This window comes from Hylobates moloch, unplaced genomic scaffold (genome assembly GCF_009828535.3).
Source record: "Hylobates moloch isolate HMO894 unplaced genomic scaffold, HMol_V3 SCAFFOLD_2, whole genome shotgun sequence".
Classification (NCBI taxonomy): domain Eukaryota; kingdom Metazoa; phylum Chordata; class Mammalia; order Primates; family Hylobatidae; genus Hylobates; species Hylobates moloch.
The window spans coordinates 171,500,930-171,515,559 of NW_026652277.1; positions in this window are offsets into that span (position 1 = coordinate 171,500,930).

Genomic DNA, 14,630 nt, shown 5'->3' on the forward strand with positions numbered 1-14,630 from the left:
TCAGCCTCCACCCCTGCGAGTTTGACGGCCCTGAGCCTGGAACACCATGAGAAAAATGGAGTGAAAAGGAGTGTATCTCCTGGATGTAGGGAGGCTCTGAAAAGCCTGGAGCTTTTCTGTGTTGTGCCTGATCCCAGAGTCACTGGGACAATGGCCTTTAACTTTCTTCTGGGGTCATGGGCCCCTTTGAGAGTCTCATGGAAGCTATGATTTCCCTTACAGAAAAATACACACACACACACACACACACACACACACTTGCCACTCTTTAATATCACCTTGAAACGCAACCCTTGAATCTCATATTCTTTTCTAAAGTTTTAGATGCAAATCGACATAGACACTAAGACTTTTTTTAGTATAGGTATACACAATCTCAAGTTCCTACTTAGATTCGCCAAGGTTTATTGATTTCTGAGCCCACGGTTGGGGTTCATTTTTTGCTTTGTTAGGTGTGTCCTTGAGCATTTCATTCAGCAAAGGTTTCTATGGGTAGTAGTTCTTGTCTACATGTGTCTGAAAGTGCCTTAATCTCAGCTCAATCTTGAATAAGAAATCAGGTGGACGTGGCCTGCTGAGTGCGAAGCTCTTTTTCCCTAGCACTATGCATGTGCTACTCCACTGTCTCCTGGCAGTATGAGCTCCTATATCTTTGGTCTGTCTCATGCTGGGTTTCTTCCATCAGCTAAATTTCCTTGTGCCGTCTGTTACTTCTGTTTGACAGCTTGTAGTTTTTGGAGTTTCCTCCTGTGTGCATCTCTCTCAGCTTCCTTTCGGGGCTGTTTCATGGTTTCTGGTTGGTGGAGAGATTTTGGTTGCTCTGAGGAGCAGGAGGCATGGACACTCCTTCAGGATGGGTTGCGCCAGCCTTGATCTCCTGGCTCCCACGGAGCTGTGTGGTCTTGACCTCAATCTGTTTGGGCTCATAGTGGGGTTCCTGTTTTGAGTGAGCCTCTGTACTTTAAAATATGTGTAAGATATTTAATCTCTCATGTCAATGTGTTTGGAGAGAGGTGAAGAAGATGAAGTTCTCCGTGTGCTTTCTTCCTGCTGAAAGGTGGCCCTCCAAAAGATACGTCTGTGGAAGTCTGAGGCGGGCAGATCACTTGAGGTCAGGAGTTCAATACCAGCCTGGCCAACATGGTGAAACCCCGTTTCTACTAAAAATACAAAAAAAATTAGCCAGGCATGGTGATGTGCACCTGTAATCCCAGTTACACAGGAGGCTGAGGCAGGAGAATCACTTGAACCCAGGAGGCGGAGGTTGCAGTGGGCCGGGATCGCACCATTGCACTCCAGCATGGGCAACAGAGCCAGACTCCATCCCCGCCCCCAAAAACGATAGGCCACATCCTAACCCCTAGATCCTGTGAATGTGGTCTTATTTGGAAAAAGGATCTTTCTTTGCAGGTGTAATTAGTTAATGATTTTCTGACAAGATCTTCCTAGATTATTCAGGCAGGCCCTAAATGCAGTGACAATTGTTCTTAGAACAGACAGGAGAGCAGGAGACACTCACACAGAAGCAAAGGCTTGTGATGATGGAGGTGGAGACTGGAGGGAGGCAGCCGGCAGCCAGGAACACCTGGAGCCACTAGAAGCTGGGAGAGGCAAGGGCAGATGCTCCCCAGAGCCTGTGGAGGAAGTGTGGCTCGACTGGCACCGCGATTTCAGGTTTCCGGCCTCCAGAACTGTGAGAGGATAAATTTCTGTTGTTTCAAGACCCCAGTTCGTGGTCATTTGTTACAGTAGCCCCAGGCTGAGATCAACTTTAATGAACACTTATTGATTTTATTTTTATTATTTTTTTACTTTTATTTTAGGTTCAAGGGTACACATGCAGGTTTCTTACATAGGTAAACTCGTGTCACGGGGGTTTGTTGTACAGATTATTTCATCACCCAGGTACTGAGCCTAGTACCCAGTAGTTATTTCTTCTGCTCCTCTCCCTCCTCCCACCCTCCACTCTCTGATGGGCCCCAGTGTCTGTTGTTCCCCTCTTTGTGTCCATGAGTTCTCATCATTTAACTCCCATGTATAAGTGAGAACATGCGGTATTTGGTTTTCTGTTCCTATGTCAGTTTGCTAAAGACGATGGCCTCCAGCTCCATCCATGTTCCCGCAGAAGAATGACCTCATTGCTTGTTATGGCTGCATAGTATTCCATGGTGTATATGTACCACATTTTTGTTATCCAATCTGTCACTGATGGGCGTTTAAGTTGATTCCATGTCTTTGCTACCGAGAACAGTGCTGCAGTGAACATTGACGTGCATGTGTCTATAGAGTAGAATGATTAGTTTAAATGGGCAGAGCTGAGACCTGTGACTGTTTGTCCTTGCTCCATTCCAGGCATACGGCTCTCTTCTGGTACCCACACAGTCTCCAAGCCTTGGCCAGAGAGGAATGGCCTGCCTTTCCTTTTTGGAAATGTCTCCAATCAATCTCTTGTGTATCGCATTATCTTTCCGGCATTCTGCCTTTTTCCAAACGCCCCTGTGCGTTTTCAAGGTTTATAGACGCATATCTTGAGCTTTAGGTGTTGAGATTTTTGGTCACATCTTTGACAACACATCTGCAGGAAGAAAGTATGAGTTGATCAAAAAGGAAGAAAAAGCTACAAAATCTAGGGCATTATTATTCAGAGGACATTTTCTGGTAGAGTTATGCTAAATTTTTTCCAATAAATTAATTTTATAGACTTTTAAGAGAGAGCTTTTAGATTAATGGAAATATTACTTAAATTTAAATTCAGCCCATTAAGTCATCAATCATATTGTTGTTGTAACGTCATGTATTTCACGTTCATGACACACACAAATAAAAAAGAAACGACCCAAGAAAGGGATTTGCTTTACTGTTTGGGATGACCAGAGCCAAATGCTTGAAAAGATTTACCCTTAGTGGCTAAAGCTGAGAGCTTTCACCTGGAGCTGCCGCGAGCTGCCACAGCAGAGGATGAGGCATGGCCGGATGAAGCTCTGCAGCCTCAGGTGGCGCTCTTCAGTGCGACAAGGAGGAAGCAACTTCCGTATTCCCCACACCGAGTAAGAACGCAACTTCCTTACGCGCGTCTTTTTTCTATCTTCCTCCATTCGATTTTTCTTCAGTTTCCCTAATACATTAATTAGCTCTCTGATTCCTATTCTAATTCCTTTGCTCATTTTATTTTCTTCTCTGCTTCCCTCCAGTTCTGCTCAGTTTGTGCTACCCCTGAGTCTCGAAGACTGACATTTTCTCTGCTCTCAACTTCCTCTGCTCTTTCCCATGCAGTTCCGGTTCTCACTGTGGCCTTCAGCTCAACCTAGTGCTTCTGTGCACATTAGAAAAGGCATGCCCACTTTGGGCCGGGCACGGTGGCTCACGCTTGTAATCCCAGCACTTTGGGAGGCCGAGGCGGGCGGATCATGAGGTCAGGAGATCGAGACCACAGTGAAACCCGGTCTCTACTAAAAATACAAAAAAAAAAAAAATTAGCCGGGCGTGGTGGCGGGCACCTGTAGTCCCAGCTACTTGGAGAGGCTGAGGCAGGAGAATGGCGTGAACCCGGGAGGTGGAGCTTGCAGTGAGCCGAGATTACGCCACTGCACTCCTGCCTGTGCGACAGAGCGAGACTCCATCTCAAAAAAAAAAAAAAAGAAAAGGCATGCCCACTTTGAATGGGTGAACTGGAAAAATGCTTCCTGCTCTGGGTGGTCACAGACCCATTGTAATAGTCCGTTCTCACACTGCTAATTACCCACGGAGACTGGGTAATTTACGAAGAAAAGAGGTTGAGTTGACTCACAGTTTCACAGGCTGTACAGGAAGCATGGCTGGGAGGCCTCAGAAAACTAACAATCATGGCGGAAGGGGAAGGGGAAGCAAGCACCTTCACAGGGGGGCAGGAGAGAGAGAGAGAGTGAGAGAGAGTGAGAGAGGGCGAGGGGGGAAGTGCCACACACTTTTAACAATCAGATCTCGTGAGAACTCCTCACTATCACAAGAACGGCAAGTGGGAAATCCACCCAATGGTCTAATCACCCCCCACCAGGCCCCTCCTTCAATTCCACATGAGATTTGAGCAAGGACACAAGTCCAAACCATATCACCCGGATTGTTCTGGACTGAATGTTTGTGTCCCCCCAAGATTCACATACTGAAATCCTAACCCCCCAGGTGATGGTATTGGGATGGTTTTAGGGATCACTTTTGGGAGGTGACCAGGTCGTGCAGGTTCATCAGGGAGTTTATACGAGAGCCTCCAGAGAGCTCCCTGGCCCTCTTTCTGCCATGTGAGGACACAGTGACAAAATGGCCTTCTATGAGCCAGGATGTGGGCTCCCACCAGACCTCAATCATGCTGGCACCCTGATCTTGAACTTCCAGTCCCCAGACTGTAAGAAGTAAGTTTCTGGTGTTCATAAGCCACCACCTATTCAGTTACAGCAGCCAGAATGGACAAAGCCACATATGCCCAGAGCCCGACCAGGGGTACGGGGTGGATCTGCACCCCCATTTAGCCCCATGACTGAGTGACTTTGTGCAGCACAGATGCCGCACACTCATCTTGGTGTCCCTGCCCCGCTGTCTGCACTGCCCCTTCCTCAATCCGTTGGGCTCATTGCTCCTCGCTGGCCTGTCCACCACTGGACCCCCTGCTCTGCCTTTCACATATGCTCCTTGTGGTGCTCTTGAGTCCTTTTCCTCCTTTTCTACACGTCCCGTGGGCGTGTAGACAAGACTGCTCTCAGGTGTGCCATGGGCCCCTCAGCCTGGTATATGTACCTGGCAGGATGGCGCTGCCACCCCCCGGACTCCTTTTCCAAGAGCTCCATAGGTGACTGTTGAATGGATGAACGCGTTGCTTCCTGATGTTAAAACTTTAGCCTAGAGCTGCTTCCTTGTAAGTTGGGCCTAAAGGTTTCTTTGTACATAGTGAGCTATCACTTAGCTGGACGTGTAAACAGACTGTAATTAATCTACTCTTGTATCAGTCCCTGAGTTTTGGCCAATCGCGGGTGGTCAACCACTCAAATAAGGCAAACACCCAGCTGTCACCAATCCGGCTGTGTCTGCACCTGACTTCCGTTTTGTGGGCATCACTTTCCTTTCTCTGTTCATAAATCCTCTCCAACTCTGTGGCAGCACGAAAGTCTCTCTGACCCTATTCTGATTCGGGGGTTGCCCGATTTGCGAATGATTCCTTGCTCAATTAAACTCTGTTAAATTTAATTTGTCCTAAGTTTTTCTTTTAACACTGCCAACCAACCCATCAATCAATCTCCCGTGGCTTTCTCTCCCTGCTGCTGCGTGGTGCTGAGGAAGTTGTCATACGGACGAGCTGACAATCCAAATTCCTGCAGGAAGACGTGGCCTGCCTGCCTCAGTGCTGCTGGGACAACCTTTGACTCATTTCAAAATGACCTCTTCTCGGCCAGGCGCAGTGACTCGCGCCTGTAATCCTAGCACTTTGGGAGGCCGAGGCGGGTGGATCACCCGAGGTCAGGAGTTCAAGACCAGCCTGGCCAATGTGGTGAAACCCCAATCTCTACTAAAAATACAAAAATTAGCCAGGCGTGGTGGCTCACGCCTGTAGTCCCAGCTACTCAGGGGGCTGAGGTAGGAGAATCACTTGAACCCAGGAGGTGGAGGTTGCAGTGAGCCGAGATCGCCCCTCAAAAAAATTAAAAAAAAAAGACAAAAAAAAACCCAAAAAGCAAACAAACAAAAAAACCCCCAAATGACGTCTTCTCAAAGGTCCCACAGAATGTATCACCAAAACCCCCACTCTTCTCCAACTCCTCCATGAACGTCCAGTTTCTGGAAGAGGATGGCTTAACTCCTACCTTACCAAATAAACTTGCAGAAACTTGAGGCCATCTGAGTTCTTCCAGCTTCGATGTTCTTCATTTTCTTTATATCCTCATGCACTTTCGATGTCTCCTTCACACCTCAGAAAGAGATGAGTTCTTTCTTCTCCACCAGGCTAACCCTTCCATGCAGATCACAAATCAAAGCATTGACCGTCTCTTCTGCACATGGGCTGACCCTGTCTTTCCTGTGGATTGAATCTCTGTGCCTTCTCCTTTGCCTCCATTCCCCATGCTGGTCCCTTTGCTGGTCCTCACTGCTTCTGACCTGGCTTTGGCAGCAGTTTCTCATCAGGATGGACCTTCTCCAGGTGCTCCTCCTTCAACCCTTACACACTCTAGCTTAGTCCTTCAAACGCACATTTTTTTTTTTTTTGTTTTAGACAGAGTCTCGCTGTGTTGCCCAGGCTGGAGTGCAGTGGCACAATCTTGGCTCACTGCAACCTCTACCTCCCGGGTTCAAGTGATTCTCCTGCCTCAGCCTCCTGAGTAGCTGGGATTATAGGTGCGCACCACCATGCCCGGCTAATTTTGTATTTTTAGTAGAGACAGGGTTTCACCACTTTGGCCAGGCTGGTCTTGAACTCTCGACCTCAGGTGATCTGCCCTCCTCCGACTCCCAAAGTGCTGGGATTACAGGCTTGAGCCACCACGTCCAGCCCCAAAGCACAATTTTTGTTAAAGCACTTCCACTCCAAAGGAAAAAAATAAGTTAAAGCCTTACCAGTTACTTATACACAATGGATTCCAGATTCCATAGCCTGCCCTTCATCGGTCTACATAGTCTGAGTTCAATGGGAAACTGCAGCCTTAATTTCCATAATTCTCTTTCCCCATTTTTACCACAGCCAGTGGAAATGTTTTCTCTTGTTCAGTTGTACCTGTGGTTGGAGCCTCATTTTTTATTCATGTGTACGTGCTACGTGACGTGCGTTTTTCTCAGCTTCCACATACCAGAATGTTATTGAACTCCGTAGTGCAGATGAACAGCCACCTTTTCCTCTAAGCCCATACTCTACCCTCCCTGTGAACAGAGGCCTCTGCCTTCTCCGAATTCATTCAGCCTGTCATGATCTCTTCCTTGTGACCTTTCTTTCTTCTTGTGATTCTGTTTGTATACACATGCCTTATCACCCCTTCTGAACGGTAAACTTCTTGGAGGGCATGACCCCAGTAGGGTCATCTTTGTGTGTTCAAAGTCCCAGCACAGTCCGTTCCCCACAGGAGGGGTTTTTTTTTTTAATTTAACTCAGTATTTTTTCTTATTTACTTATTGTCCATCTACTGCCTGTTTCTTAAAAGCATTTAGGGCAACTTGGCCGGGCGCGGTGGCTCACGCCTATAATCCCAGCACTTTGGGAGGTTGAGGTGGGCGGATCACAAGGTCAGGAGATTGAGACCATCCTGGCTAACACGGTCAAACCCCGTCTCTACTAAAAATACAAAAAATTAGCCGGGCATAGTGGCGGGCGCCTGTAGTCCCAGCTACTCAGGAGGCTGAGGCAGGAGAATGGCGTGAACCAGGGAGGCGGAGCTTCAGTGAGCCGACATCGCGCCACTGCACTCCAGCCTGGGCGACAGAGTGAGACTCTGTCTCAAAAAAAAAAAAAAAAAAGAAAGAAAGAAAAGCATTTAGGGCAACTTACAATAAAGGCCAAAACGTAAAATGAGATTGAGAAAATAAATCCAAAAATCAGAACGCACAAGAGACAGTGGTGAGAGGTTTGAGCAGATGATTCACACACACAAGGTATTGAGCTGGCCAAAGGTACAGGGAAAACCCTCTGCTTCACTAGCAAGCTAAGACACAAAATGAAAGTAGCTGGCTGGGCGCAGTGGCTCGCGCCTGTAATCCCAGCACTTTGGGAGACTGAGGCGGGCAGATCTCCTGAGGCCAGGAGTTCAGGACCAACCTGGCCAACATGGTGAAATCCCGTCTCTACTAAAATACAAAAATTAGCCGGGTGTGGTGGCACACACCTGTAATTCCAGCTACTCGGGAGGCTGAGGCACGAGAATTGCTTGAACCAGGGAGGCCGAGGTTGCACTGAGCCGAGATCACACCACTGCACTCTATCCTGGATGACAGAGCGAGACTCCATCTCAAAAAAAGAAACAGAAACAAAAACAAACAAACAAAAAACAACGAAAGTAGCCATGTATTCCTATTTTTTAACTATTTTGTGGGCAACCAGTAGAGGAAGATCACAGCCCCCAGTGTGGAAGAGGTTATAGGAAGTGACCACTTTTATGTACCAGTATTGGTGTTTAGTTCATCATAAACTTCCTGTAGGCTACTTTGTCAATGTTTGCAAAAATCTAAATATTGTTGGGTCTAGCCATTTTACCTATTAGAAATATATATATATATATATTTTTTTTTTTGAAATGGAGTCTAGCTCTGTTGCCCAGGCTGGAGTGCAATGGCACAATCTTGGCTCATTGCAACTTCTGCCTCCCAGGTTCAAGCGATTCTCCTGCCTCAGCCTCCCGAGTAGCTAGGATTACAGGCACCCACCACCACGCCCAGCTAATTTTTGTAGTTTTGTATTTTTTTAGTAGAGATGGGTTTCAGTGTGTTGGCCATCCTGGTCTTAAACTCCTGACCTCATGATCTGCCCACCTCGGCCTCCCAAAGTCCTGGGATTACAAGGGCGAGTCTCCACACCCGGCCACTTCTTAGAAATATTTCTATGGAAATAATTGTGGATAAGCACAGATATTAAGTAACATAATTGAAATATAACTATTTGTCTTTTTTCTTGCACTGAACACATTTATCCTATTGTCATTGAGATAATTATTATTTGTTTCATCCCTACTATATGGAGTTTCAAAATGACAATATTGACACTGTAACTAGTGAAAACTAGAGACAGCACTTTAGAATGGCTTTGAAGTGTTTTGGGCTTTAGGATATATCCCATTAGAGACATACCATCAACATATTGTGTTTTAAGGTTATTATAAGAATTATTCTCTGTGTGGACATGACACCAATTGGATATTCTTTTGATTTCTTTTTAGTTTTATGAAAGATCACTTTTTAAAAAATTTAATTGTGCTCTTTAAAATTTGAAAAACATGATATGGATTCAAAGCCAGCACTCTTTGGAGAGGTGTCTTCAGTGAGGTCCAGCTCCTGTCCTCACTCCTCCCCCATGTCTCCTGGATTCCTACCTCGCCCCCTGCCCCTGCCCCCCGCATTTGTTTTTTTTGAGACAGAGTCTCGCTCTGTCACCCAGGCTGGAGCTCAGTGGTATGATCTCAGCTCACTGTAACCTCCACCTCCCAGGTTCAAGCAATTCTCGTGCCTCAGCCCCTTAGCCCCTTAAGCAGCTGGGATTACAGACATGTGCCACCACACCCAGCTCATTTTTTTTGTATTTTTAGTAGAGACAGGGTTTCACCATGTTGTCCAAACTGGTCTCGAACTCCTGAGCTAAGGTGATCTGCCTGCCTTGGCCTCCCAAAGTGTTGGGATTACAGACGTGAGCCAGTGCTCCCAGCCTTCCTTTTTTTATTTATTTTTTTCATAAATGGTAACATCCTGGTAATACTGTCCTCCATCTTCATTTTTCACTTAATCTATCTTGTAGGTCACTGCATAGCCATAGAGAGAATTTGCTCTTCCTTTCACAACTACATAGTATTCTGTTGTATCAGGGTTTAATATATGTTGCTCCCTATCATCAATGGACATTTCAGTTAACAGTCTTTATAATCATGGGCAGTACCAAGTAAGTGGCCTTGTGAAGGTGTCCTTTTGTGTTTTTGCCAGGGTGTCTGTGGTACAGGCTCCTAGATATGGGACCGATGGATCAAAGAGGTGATGCAGATGTCATTCTGTCAACTCCTGCTGCACCCCCTCTCCAGGGGCCCGGTTATCCTTTGCGTTCCTACCAGCAGTGGATGAGTGCCTCTCCCCCAGCTTTGTCCCCAGTGTGTTGTCGAGCTGTGAGATTTCTGCTAATGTAATTGATGAGAAATGGCACCTGAGTATAGTTTCAACCAGCGGTCCTCTTATTTTTAGCAAAGTTGAGCAGCTTTTCCTCTGTGTCACTTGCGTCTCTTTCTAAGGAACTGTCTCTTCATATGTCTTTCCCATTTTCCTTTAGTCTTAAGGGTGAAAACAATTTTCATTCCTGTTTTTTCCTGCTACATTCTTTGACTGTGAGGAGTTGGTGGGACCCAGGGAACAACATAGCCTATCAAAACGGAAGCCTCACATTTACATAGTTACTAGTTTTATTTAAAGAACTTGGACTTCCTCAACTGTCAATTAGATCTAATGACTGATATTTCATGGTGTCAATCCCTCCAGTCAAAGATGACCAGGAGCACACAGCTGTGGTTGACAAGTTGGGTTTTTTCTTGAGGGAGAACACACACCAGTGGGAACATGGGCACTATAGTAAGCGGGTGTGAGAGAGGACTGATGGGACCTGGGCTTTGGCTGGGTGATTCTAGAGCCTTGAGAAGGCAGAGCTTTGCTCTGGACAGGATGCTGCAGGAAGTGGGGGTGATTGCATAACCGAGCATCTTAATAAATCTCCTCTACAGGAAGGAAGACCAGACCAGGCTAAGGCTATCATTGGTAGAGAATTGGCCGTCACGCATATTAGCCTGGATGCAGGAATGCTGGCTATTCTGTGGCCCAGACAATGTCTGTGTTTTGTTTGTGCTGAAGGTGCTAAACCGTTAGAAACCACCATGCTCCAATCAGCTCCCACCAGGCCCCACCTCCAACACTAGGGATCACAATGCAACATGAGACTTGGGTGGGGACACAGAGCCAAACCATATCAGGAATCATCTTGTTCGTGTCTTGATCCATACTGGTTACAAAATGGCCTTGTCTGTACATGTGTGATGTGACATCTTGTGAAATTGTTCAGCAAGAGAACACCAAAGCTCGCCAGGCCAGCTCGCAGCGGCACCAGCGCCTGGAAGACAGGGCCTGGGCAACTCTGCTGTTCTCAGTGGGTGCCTGCAACAAAGCCTTCGGCCCTGTCCTATTTGTAATGTTGTAGTGCTGAGTGACCTATTTGTAATGTTGAGTGATTATAACCCTGAGGGAGACGACAGTACCATATTTTGGCACTGATTTCACATCATATTGTGTAATATCTCATCACACTGTGTTCCACCTGAGAGAGGGTCAGCGTCCAGGACACAGTCACTCATCTTCCCGGCTCAGTCTTTCAATATCCTGGAGGTCTTGTTTAAAGTGACTTGGCCAAAGGGAGCGGAATCTGGTTTCCAAGAAAGAAATCTGACTCAGGAGGGAGAAAAGGAGAGGAGGAGGGGACAGAGGCCATCTGCCCTGGGGGAGTGGAGGTCAGCTTCAGAGCTAGGAATTTGGAGGGCTGGGAGTTCCTCACTTTTCTACTCTTCCTTAAAATCTGCCCCCCTCCACTTCTAAAAGTGTATCCTCCTCTAGGGTAAATGTAAATAAATAATAAACCAGAGAAAAGAGGCTTGAGCACACTTGTAATCTGGGGAATTGGAAGTAAAAGTCATTCTTCTGTTTCAGAAGGTTCTCACAAGGAGATTGCGGTTACCACGCTTCCTGAAGTACATCTTAGTCTGATGAAAAACTTTAATACAACATGTAAGACTCTGGAACTTCTCATGACATAAACAATTCATACTTTAGGTTTTAAAAATAACATATTAGACCAATGAGAACGTAGACATTTAGGTAATTAGAAGGAGCTCCACACACGAACACCTAAGATGGGATTGCAGCCACCTGGAAAGTGACATCACTTTTCTGAACTTTGCTGTTTTCATTGACAAGAAATCCTTCTCTTGTAGTTGTGATAATGATTAAATGTGGTAATATGTTTTTTCCAGCATCTAGTGCACTTCCTGACACATAGACATACACAGTAAACAATAGTCAATCATAGCAATAATGACTCTGAATATTCTGCCTCCATAAAAATATTTTCTACATGTCTAACAAATTACTGATATGGCCATATTCTCTCTTCATAAAGTGACTTAAAGTTGTAATGCAAGGGTCCTAACTGGGTTTGGCTACTTAGCCTGGATGCCAAAAGTTAAAAAATAATGAGAGTGCTAGAGTCAGCAGAACCACGGGGAGGCTGCACTCACTCTTCTTGAAAAGGAAGTTGCAACCTGCCCAGCTGCTCCTGGAACCCCGTGTGCGGGGTGGGTGGCTGCTGTCGGATCCACCAGGTAGCTCTCTGGAGAGCCACTCCTTCACTGTAAGAGTCTCACCTGAGCACGGCCTCGCCCTGGGTTACGGTGTGTCTGAGGAGGAACCCTGCCCACTTGTCTAACCTCGCTTCTGGTAATGATTTTTCTGCCCCAAAGATACCAAAGAGACAGTGTAGCCTTGAAACCCATTGGGGAGAGACCAGAACCAGGCTCTCCACCTGCTGGGACCTGAAATGAACAGCACCTTCTTAGGCACCTCAGCACCCTGACTCCAGGGAGCGGTCCTGTGGGGGTGGAGTCGCTATCAGCCCTGTCAGGGCCTCAGGAGCAAGAGTGGATTTGCCCCTGGCAGGGAGAAACGCCACTTTGGAAGGAAAGAAAGGAAGTTGTGGATACTTGGAACTTATCTGACTGGATTCAGCCTTTTCCACTGGAGAAACAACTTTTGCTCCTCTATCTAAACCTTCTCCCCTGCACGCCATGTCTGTCATGTACTTGAATCCAAAGATCCAAGAGTTTCCAAAGCTTATTGAGCAGAACCAACAAAACCAGCATTTAAAAATACATCTTCTTATGGCTTCCGTGAAGTGACCTCCGAGAAGAATCCAATCAATAGTGTTTTCAACCACATTAATCTGGACTAGACGATACTGTGCCCTTAGTCTAATGCATCGACTACTTGCTTATTGATAGTAAAGCGAATTGCCATATATATATATATATATATATATATATATATATATATTTTTTTGATGGAGTCTCGCTCTGTTGCCAGGTTGGAGTGCAGTGGCGTGATCACGGCTCACTGCAACCTCTGCCTCCTGGGTTCGAGTGATTCTTGTGCCTCAGCCTCCTGAGTAGCTGGGATTACAAGCACGCACCACTACACCTGGTGAATTTTTGTATTTTTTGTAGAGACAGGGTTTCACCATGCTGGCCAGGCTGGTCTCGAACTCCTGACCTCAAGTGATCTGCCTGCCTCGGCCTCCCAAAGTGCTGGGATTACAGGTGTGAGCCACTGGTGCCCGGCCACCAATTATATTTTGAGCGTGTCCGAAAGTTGCCAGTCTTTACCTTCGGCAGTGGTGTGGAAATGGACAATATACATTTTGGATGGCTTCTTTTCTTTGTAAAACATGAAATGCTTTGGGGATGAAAATAGTTACCCGGAGGCCATGTGATTTTAAAAAAGTTGTTGAAGTCTTAAATAATCCAGAATTATTGACTCAAAACTCACTAAAAACTTATCTGTTGAGCACTGTGGCATGCAAAATAATGGCCCCCAAGTGGTCCTCATCCCAATCCCCAGAACCTGGAAACGGGTTAGGCTACACGGCAAAGGAAAATGAAGGTTGTAGATGGAATTAAGGTTGGTAGTCGGCCAACTTTAAAATAGGAAGATTATTCTAGATTATCTGGGTGGGCTCAGTGTAATCAAAAGGGTCCTTAAATGTGGAAAAGGGAGGCAGAAGAGTCAGAGTCTGGGTCATATAATGGGAGAGAGACTTGAATGGCCATTGCTGGCTCTGAAGATGGAGGTGCCATGAGCCAAGGAATGTGGGCAACCCATGAAAGCTGGACAAAGCAGGAAACAGGGCCTACCTGTCTACCCCAGGGCCTCCAGGAAGAAACTAGCCCTGCCCACACCTTGGGTTTAAGCCAGTGAGGTGTGTGTCAGACGTCTGACCTCCAGAACTATCAGAGAGCCAATCTGTGCTGTTATAAGCCATTGCATCCGTGGCGCATGTTTGCAGCAGCAATAGGGAACAACACCAGCACCTTCCACATTCCAGGCTTCCGCGCTAGGCCCTGCCACAGTGGACTCCTGGTCTTGGGGGAGAGGAAGCCAAGGTGCTTGCACGCCACAGGGTAGCTGCTTAGAGTCCAGGTCCTCTCCTCACCTCAGTTCCTATCCAATAGTGCTGTGTGACAGGCTGTCAACCTGGTGAGGGAGGAAGCAGGGTAGAAAATCACTGAACTCAGTGAAAAAGAAATCATGGCATTCGGTGGAGAAGAACTGGTGTTTGAAATTGTTTATCAGACCTCCTTCTTACTCCTGTAAATTGCATTACATATTAAGAATTTTTGTTCCTCACAGGTTGTTTTGACAGCGTGTAGACACAAGGTAACTGCTTTCCAATCGATTCCTTCTTCTTATGGCCAACTTAATTGACTTATGTTCAGCGCAATCCGATGAGCGGTTACCCTAAGCATCTGTCCGAAGGGTCTGGCTGCTTGGCCGTGCCCCCCGGGTCCTCCTGCAGGTCAGGAGCAGCCCTTTGACTTGTGCGAGGCCAGGACCCCTGCTCGTTGGTTATGGGCGCTCCTGCTGCGAACTGGTTGGACTTGGTTTTGTCAGTGGGCACTGAAGGAGAAAGGGAAGGTTTGGGGTCGGGACAAGGGACTGAGCAGGACGTGCTGACACTTGGGAATGCTGGCAAGCACGTCAGGGCAAAGCGCTGAACCTAAATCCGACCGCGGAGGAGAATCAGGACCGCGCGGAGGGTCCCGGGGGCTCCGCGTGCTTTTCCACCGCTGAGGCCCGGGCAGCACTCGCCGTCTTGGGGCCGCAGCGGGTCCAGGCCAAGC